This window comes from Temnothorax longispinosus, chromosome 1, assembly GCF_030848805.1.
Source record: "Temnothorax longispinosus isolate EJ_2023e chromosome 1, Tlon_JGU_v1, whole genome shotgun sequence".
Classification (NCBI taxonomy): Eukaryota; Metazoa; Arthropoda; class Insecta; order Hymenoptera; family Formicidae; genus Temnothorax; species Temnothorax longispinosus.
The window spans coordinates 26,971,154-26,979,188 of record NC_092358.1 but is presented as its reverse complement, the minus strand read 5'-3'; the positions used below and the strand labels follow the sequence as shown (position 1 = coordinate 26,979,188).

The following is an 8,035-nucleotide window of genomic DNA, read 5'->3' as shown; positions in this document are numbered from 1 at the left end:
ACGCCACGAAATTAATCTCTTTTATTAATTATGCTTTATGCTTACGTCCAGCATACGTAATACTAGAAAAATCATGATAAAATGTAAGTAGAAGAATTGTATTATTGCTCCACTGCGTTTCCTAATTACCGACCAGATAGGAACTTGCTTGAAAAGAACGTTTTTACAGGCACATCATAAATTTCTCTACGCTTGGAAAACGAAGCTTATAAATGATATGTACCAAAGTATCATATTAGCACGAGCGTTTTTATCAATATGCATAGTATGACTTACGTTATATATATCACTCGTTATCGAGATCACAACATCTCGTATACTCGCAACCCGTCGCGTCGCGTAAAAGAAGATATTACAATATCAGCATTATAATAAACTTAGAAACTTTAAGTGAATAAACTAATTAATACAATGACTAGTCTCTCATCCGTGAACGAGAAGTACGCCACGAAATTAATCTCTTTTATTAATTATGCTTTATGCTTACGTCCAGCATACGTAATACTAGAAAAATCATGATAAAATGTAAGTAGAAGAATTGTATTATTGCTCCACTGCGTTTCCTAATTACCGACCAGATAGGAACTTGCTTGAAAAGAACGTTTTTACAGGCACATCATAAATTTCTCTACGCTTGGAAAACGAAGCTTATAAATGATATGTACCAAAGTATCATATTAGCACGAGCGTTTTTATCAATATGCATAGTATGACTTACGTTATATATATCACTCGTTATCGAGATCACAACATCTCGTATACTCGCAACCCGTCGCGTCGCGTAAAAGAGTCACGGTCGGTCTCCAATTGTTCGTAGCCCATTAGCGATCTGTTTAAGAAAACAAATAACATTCCAGTAATAGACAGTGATAGTGAAGAAGATTAAATAAATCGTAGGTGTAGGGTGTAATGAGAGGCGAAAGGTCTTACATTCAAAAAGCACCCTGATTTTACGGGAACGTAGTGAAAGGCGAGGGGATTCACGTTAAAAAAGCACCCCGATTTTACAGAAACGTAGTAAGAGGCAAAGGGACTCACGTTAAAAAAGCACCCCGATTTTACGGAAACGTAGTGAAAGGCGAGGGGACTCACGTTAAAAAAGCACCCCGATTTTACGGAAATATAGTGAGAGGCGAGGGGACTCACGTTAAAAAAGCACTCCGATAAGGAGTTTAAAACCGTACTGCAACCTCCAGGTGGTAAACTCTGGAAACTATAAAAATTAAAAAGTATACATATTATGGGCTAATTGCAGACGTACATATGTGCTATTAAAGTTACATCGAACACCCGCAACGCGGAATGGCACTGCACTGTGCGCCGGAGTGACGCGACGCTTACGATTTTCGTATTTTTAACTATGTTCCACCATTTTAAAAAAATTGAAAAAAATATATGTTATAGTGGACACTTTAAGAGAAATTTCCATAAAAATTTCAAAGGGGTACCTCGAAAATATCACCCTAAAAAAAATATTAAAAAATTCAAATATTTTTTTTTTGGTCTTTTTTTTGGCAAACATTTTGGACATTTTTTTTGTTAATTAGTTTTATTAGTCTACATAACATATATTTTTTTCATCAAGATTGGTCAAGTGGTTTTCGAGAAAAATATATACATTTCTTTATTTTACTTTCTCCCTGCATAACTTCTAAAAAAATAAATTTTTTAAAATAATATTTGGTGGAAAGTTTTATCATATTGGTACTAACTTGTGACATTAATGTCAGCTCTGTATGATCAAGGGCCGATTTCACATGCTTACTCCGCTAGGCCCTTTAGCAGTAAAATATAAGCACATATATTGTGCGCATTTCAGGTACTCTACTTGATTCTTCTCTAAATAATATATCAAATTTCTAGATATGTCATAAAAACTTTATCCTACGTATCTTTTATAAATATCTAATCTCTTCAAAGTGTTTCGCGAATTTATCAGATATATGTTTAGCATACACCATTCGTCAGGATAATCGAATGCGAGCGTTTCTTCCTCACTTCTTCGTTCCGTTCTCGACGTTTATGGTCGAAGTCACTCCACCGAGTTCGTCCTGGATTTGCTGAAGAGTCTTGCCTTTCGTTTCGGGTAACAGCAATACGGTGAAAAGAATACTAACGATGCAGAAACCTCCGAACATCCAGAAGATGGCGTATTTGCCATTGAACGCCTCTTCAAGATTGACGAAGAATTTACCAATGATGAAGGCCAAGAACCAGTGAAATAAAACCGTTATACTGGAAGCCTTAGCCTTGATGTTCGAGGCAAACATCTCGCCCATCATTGCCCACGTAACCGCACCCCAGCCTACGCTGTACGTGGCAATGTAAATGACGAGCGCGACCACCGGCAACCAGGATATCTTCTCTATCACGTCGTCCGCATGTTGTACCTCCTTCAGGAAGAAATACAAGCCCAGGGCACACTGCAAAATAAATGCCATATGGTTACATTATGTTAAACATGTAACAAAAATCCAAGAGCAAAAGTCAACATTTTATATGCATAATAAAAAAATTCTGTGCTACCAAACATGTTTTGCGCTACAGAGATTCTAATCTATGATAACACATCTTTATGAACATTTTCTGAAATTTCTCACAATTTTTAAAATCATTCAACTCCCAAAGTACCGAGATATCTTCCAAAGTTACATAATGGCAACGAAAAAAGGGATTCGAGTTTCAAAAAATCCTAAAATACAATAATTACAATTTTCTCAACTCGTTTCTACCGTATTTTTTTATACGTGTTTCATTATAGGCGTCTGCCTTCTGTAGTAAATTATGTAATCGTACACACGATCACGTGAAAATTTTCATGCATTGAATTGCATCCGATGCATTCCATCGGAATGCGTAACAATAATCGGTATTTATAATGATATGCTTGACCTTCCTCATCTCGCACTACTACGTCCCGTGATTCGCTGTTGTTTTTCCTACATCAGACTTTACTGAACACGGAAAAGTTTTCGTGCGTTTATCTTTATCTGATCTGCAGAGAGAATCGTGTGATCTCCGAATGACAATCTGAAATCGCGATTCGATTTTCTATGTCGAGTGATGAAATAGTTCGTCCTGAGAATGATTAAATAGTTGCTTGCAGCAACTAGCAGCAAGTGTAATTATGCGTATACTAATCGTCAACGCACGACCAGGAGAGTTAACATATATTTCTGTTGTTTCTTTATAATAAGATATCCTTGTATATTCTTGCAAACACTCGAATATCAATTGCGTATTGTGCGTATATTTAATGCAAAATTTTAACGCTATTATAATTGATTTCTACTGTTAATTATCTTTATTAATAAGGTAGTATCAACAACAAAGGAAGATTTGACGAGCTTCTCATAGTTGAATTAAATTACATCCCAGATTCAAATCAAATTAATTTTTTCTTATTTTTATAAGGATAATTTTAATTTATTGTTGATCAATTTGAGCTAAAATCTAAAAATAGAAGCAATTACTCACTAAACTGACTGTCTCTCCGATGCCGGAGAAAACGAGAAGCATCCTTCTACCTGACCTGTCAACAACAAAAGGTGTCACCAGTGACCCTAACACCTGCACGACTGCAATGATAATCGGCGCTATCTCCATTGGGACGAGACCTCCGGCAGCAATAAAGATATTATGCATATACAGCAGCACGACGTTGATACCGGTAAACTGCTGGAAAAAAACCATGGTACATACGTAGGTCAGCGCTTTGAGGTTCGCCTTTACTTTGAACAGATCCGAGATGCTTGCTTGATTCCTGCAAGCCTCGTCAAGTGTAACCTGGAAAATTAAAAACGAGACGAATTTATTAAGCAATAAATATAATTACAATAAATATAAAAATTTGAACGTAACTGTTTGCTTAGATTATTCTGAAAAAAAGAGTTAATAAGAAGATCAAATTGTCATTAAAAGATAAAGTTACAGTTAACACTTTGTGAAGCAAATTCGCTGTCCACTTATGTACAATCGGAGCTTCTAATTCCTCTCAAAGTGGTTTTTAATATCAATTATTCTTACAATTATATTATATTTTGCGTCTATTTCAATGCTGAAGCAATAGCTACATCCTCGTTTAACAGTCACGTACGACTGAAAGAATACCCGGCAGTTCTGCGAGACTCTGCATTGTATGCCAGTCATAACTGTCTCTCACGATTGTGCGACATTATCATTTAAGATCGAGGAATGGCCTTAATTGCGATCTTGTTTGTTTAACGTGATTGACAATATACACTCGGCGACATGCGCTTAGCAATGATCAAGTACGTGTTCGATAACAGTGCAGGTAGCATTAACAATTATTTTATTACTCGAGAAATCAACGAAGCCATAAACGGCCTCAATGAAATTAGCAATTTTTAACAGAATATTTATTACCAACCACATGTATTTTTCGTACAGAGTTTTTCATAATACTGTATTACCCGACAATTATTTCTTAACAACCCAGATAGCACAGTGACGTCAAATGACGTATTAATTCCGTCATAAAGCCGTCTCTAACGTCATTAAGACAGCATTATGACGGAATTAATACGTCATTTGACTGTGCTACTTAGGAATTAATATAAAAGGTCAACTGAAAGTCGAATTAATTTTTAACTCTTAAGAATCTCGAGATTCTCTTAGAACAGAAAATTTTATAAAAGAAAATTATGCTTTGCTAACTTATACATACCTGCATTTCGTCGGCCTCCTCCTGGACAGCCGCTTCGGATTTGCCTCGGAGCTTCACTAGTGATGCAATCGCCTTATCTCTGCGGCCCTGGCTGAGGAAGAAATACGGAGACTCCGGCATCATCATGAAGCAGACGAAGAAGATCGCCGGCGGGATGGCACAGACAATCCAAAAGACCAAGTAGCTGACGAATGGCCCAATAGCGAAGGCATATAAGATACCGATCGTGATGAAGAGTTGAAGAAAAGAGCCCAACGCTCCCCTGATAGAAGTCTGAAAATATATAACAATAGTTATATATGTATTTTCTATAAATTTGTTATTATATAACGAGTAATGTAATTATTTTAATATTTCCTAACAAACAAAGACTTGAAATAGTAACATTATTTATTTTTATGTTTTGTTCATCTGTTTTTCCTTGATTTTCCCAGCAACAAAGATCCCAGCAGCAATAGATTGAACGATATAAAAATTTATAAAGTACCAATTAATCGTCATATTAAACGAGAAACGGAAAAGAAGATGATAATCCTGGAAAACTCTGCGTGTAAATGATAATATCGCTTGTACACGTATGCAAAATAAATTTACCTCAGCGATTTCGCCACAATACATAGGGAGAATTACAAACGTCATAGCCATAGTCAATCCATGTATAATTCGAGCGACATAAAGCTGTGCAACGTGGCCTGCAGTGGCGATAAGTGCCCATCCAATTAAATACAGCACCACAGAAGATAGTAATGTTCGTTTACGGCCCCATCTATAGAGATAAAATCAGTTTTTCATCATCTTCAGTGTTTAACTGTCTTCGTCGAGTATTTGAATCTAATACACGCTTCATCTCTTCATATAAAGATTGACTTTTTTCTCTAGTTTTCAACCTGTGGTTTCGAGGAGGAAATTATGACGCATAGTTAAATCGCGGTATTACGTAATTATTCGTGCGTGCAATTGTACGACTATTTTATATAACCGTACCTGTCTCCGAGGTATCCCGCCACTAAGCTGCCAAAGATAGCACCGATGGCCGCCAGAGATCCTATCCAGGAACCCTCCTCGGCGCTGATAGGCGATCCTAAAGGTCCACCATTCCCTTCTAATTTGGGTAGGACCGGACTTGACCACCCTCCAGCGCAACCAGTCGAGATAGCAGCTAAACCAGCTGTGATTGTACAAAATTTCAGGATGTACAAATGGAAAATACTACGATAAATAATCGCTGGAATATTAGCATAACTTCTTCGCGCGCTTAATCAATATGCTGTTATTTAAAATGTATAAGAATGAGAATAATCGTTTCCCGTAGTTTTTTTGAACGCTAAATACAATTTCGTGCATCAAATTGCTCTATCACGTCACAATTTTGAAAAATTTGCAGTTACATCTGCAAGAAAGAGCTATTTTAGTGTATTTTAAATTTTAACATATTATAACTACAATATATGATGTGTTAAAGAAGTTTTATTGCAATCAAAATTAAAAGTATGTTGTTAAGACTTTCAACCCTTAAAAGGAATTTGTTGTGTCTATTGTAGTCAAAAAGAAATTGTCTGCCAAAGTTGCAACTTACATTAGATCATTAAGGATCTATGAAATATTTTTTAATTATGTTAGTCAAACTTAAAAATTTTTCAGCTCGCTGAATACTAATCTAGTGTCAAAACTGATAAACTCAAAGTGGCAGAATCAATATGGCTCAAATTACATTCTTTGTCTCTCAAACAATTTGCTATATGGAACTTTACTAATTATAATCTAGAGCAACACAGATAACATGCATATCTAGAAGTCGCCTTAAGACAATTGTCTTCAAGACATCATAAATCAGGGCGTCTTAAAAACTTTGTAAAGAAGTTATTTTATGAAGTTGTTTCTCTGAATTTGTCTTTAAGAATTCTAAGACGTCCTTTTAGATGTCTTATAAGACGTACATACGCATCAATGCTCTTTGAAGAGCTAGTGCACAATCATTAATTTGTCTGCGCATTCAACGTCGACGATCCTCTTTGATACGCAAAATACGAGACAAATAGAGCTTTCGCATTTATGGGTCGTCGTCATTGCTTGGAATTATCCTCTTTGCGGTGGAACCATTTCTATTTTTGCATGATCTCTTTGCGCGTGCGATAATATGCGGTTGTTGAGTTACCAATTTGCGCTGAATTTAGTAAATTTAGTAAATTATTTTTTTATTGATCGCGCCTGACACTAGGTGAAAGCGATTATCTATCACCAGCACCCCTATTCTTAACAATCGACAGTTTTATTATCGTGTTATATATTGTCGTTGCGCAGCTTTTTTACCATATATAATATCTGCGCAACGCAAATATAACGACAACGAAACTGTCGTTAAGAGTTATAGAGTAGACCCACCGGCAATAAATGCGTGTCAAATATAGCAAATATACAGAACCAGATAGATACGCCCCCGGAATCATCGTTTCGTAATGTAAAACGCGAATTCGTCACGAAGTAACGTAAGTAGAAAAAGGTCGTTTGGATGCCTCACTTTCGATTGTGAAAAATCTTCGTTGATATTATATAATTGTTTTTTATAACTGTCATCAATCATACGATCAATCATGCATATGGCGAATTATTTGAGATTTCTATTATCGTTTAATTAGATAACACGATAAGATTTATCTTATAATATTAACTCATTATCACGTTATAGTGGAATTTATATAAATCTAATGACCTTATTCTTTCAGAAATAAAAGATTCAAATAGCTGATAATTGAATTTGCGTTTTCAAAACTTCCAGCACAGATAACATTTTCCGATACAGTTCTCAAGCTATTAGAAATTCTCGGAAAGCAAGCTCAAACGAGTTCAAGAAAACAGCGTTTTGACAATAAATTAATTTTTAGTATTTTTTTCCTCAAGGATTTAATGCTTCGAAGCATTCCTCTTCTCTTTTCTTTCAATGAAGAAAGAAAGAGAAAAAGAACGCTCCAAAGCATTTGTAGCGTCACGTTGATCGTAGGCATCGTAGCCTTAGTCCTTTATTGACAGAAACGGACTTACCCGCCCCAGCAGCCAGGAACTGAGGGAGTTTGGAACCTTTCTCTGTCATCTTTTCGAGATAGTGATGGCTGACGGTGCGCAACGATGTTTTGTCGCATATGTACGGATGCAACTCTACGGATTCTCTGATTGGGAGTGTATCACACAACACCGAGAGACACTCACTGGTACAATGCTGTAGGCATAATCTTTATAAGAGCGCTCCTATCTCCACGTTGCCGCGAGTGGGGGTCATTTTCTTGATCTCTAATCATTTCCACGTGACTGTCCCACATTCATCCGTATTGCCACTTTTCGCAAAGTGTAATC

At 36.3% G+C, this 8,035-nt stretch overlaps 1 pseudogene; it reads right to left on the bottom strand.

Annotated features, from left to right (window-relative positions):
* Positions 1–1,070: 1,070 nt before the first annotated feature.
* LOC139822215 (solute carrier family 2, facilitated glucose transporter member 8-like) lies at positions 1,071–7,976 on the bottom strand (annotated as a pseudogene).
* Positions 7,977–8,035: the final 59 nt, after the last annotated feature.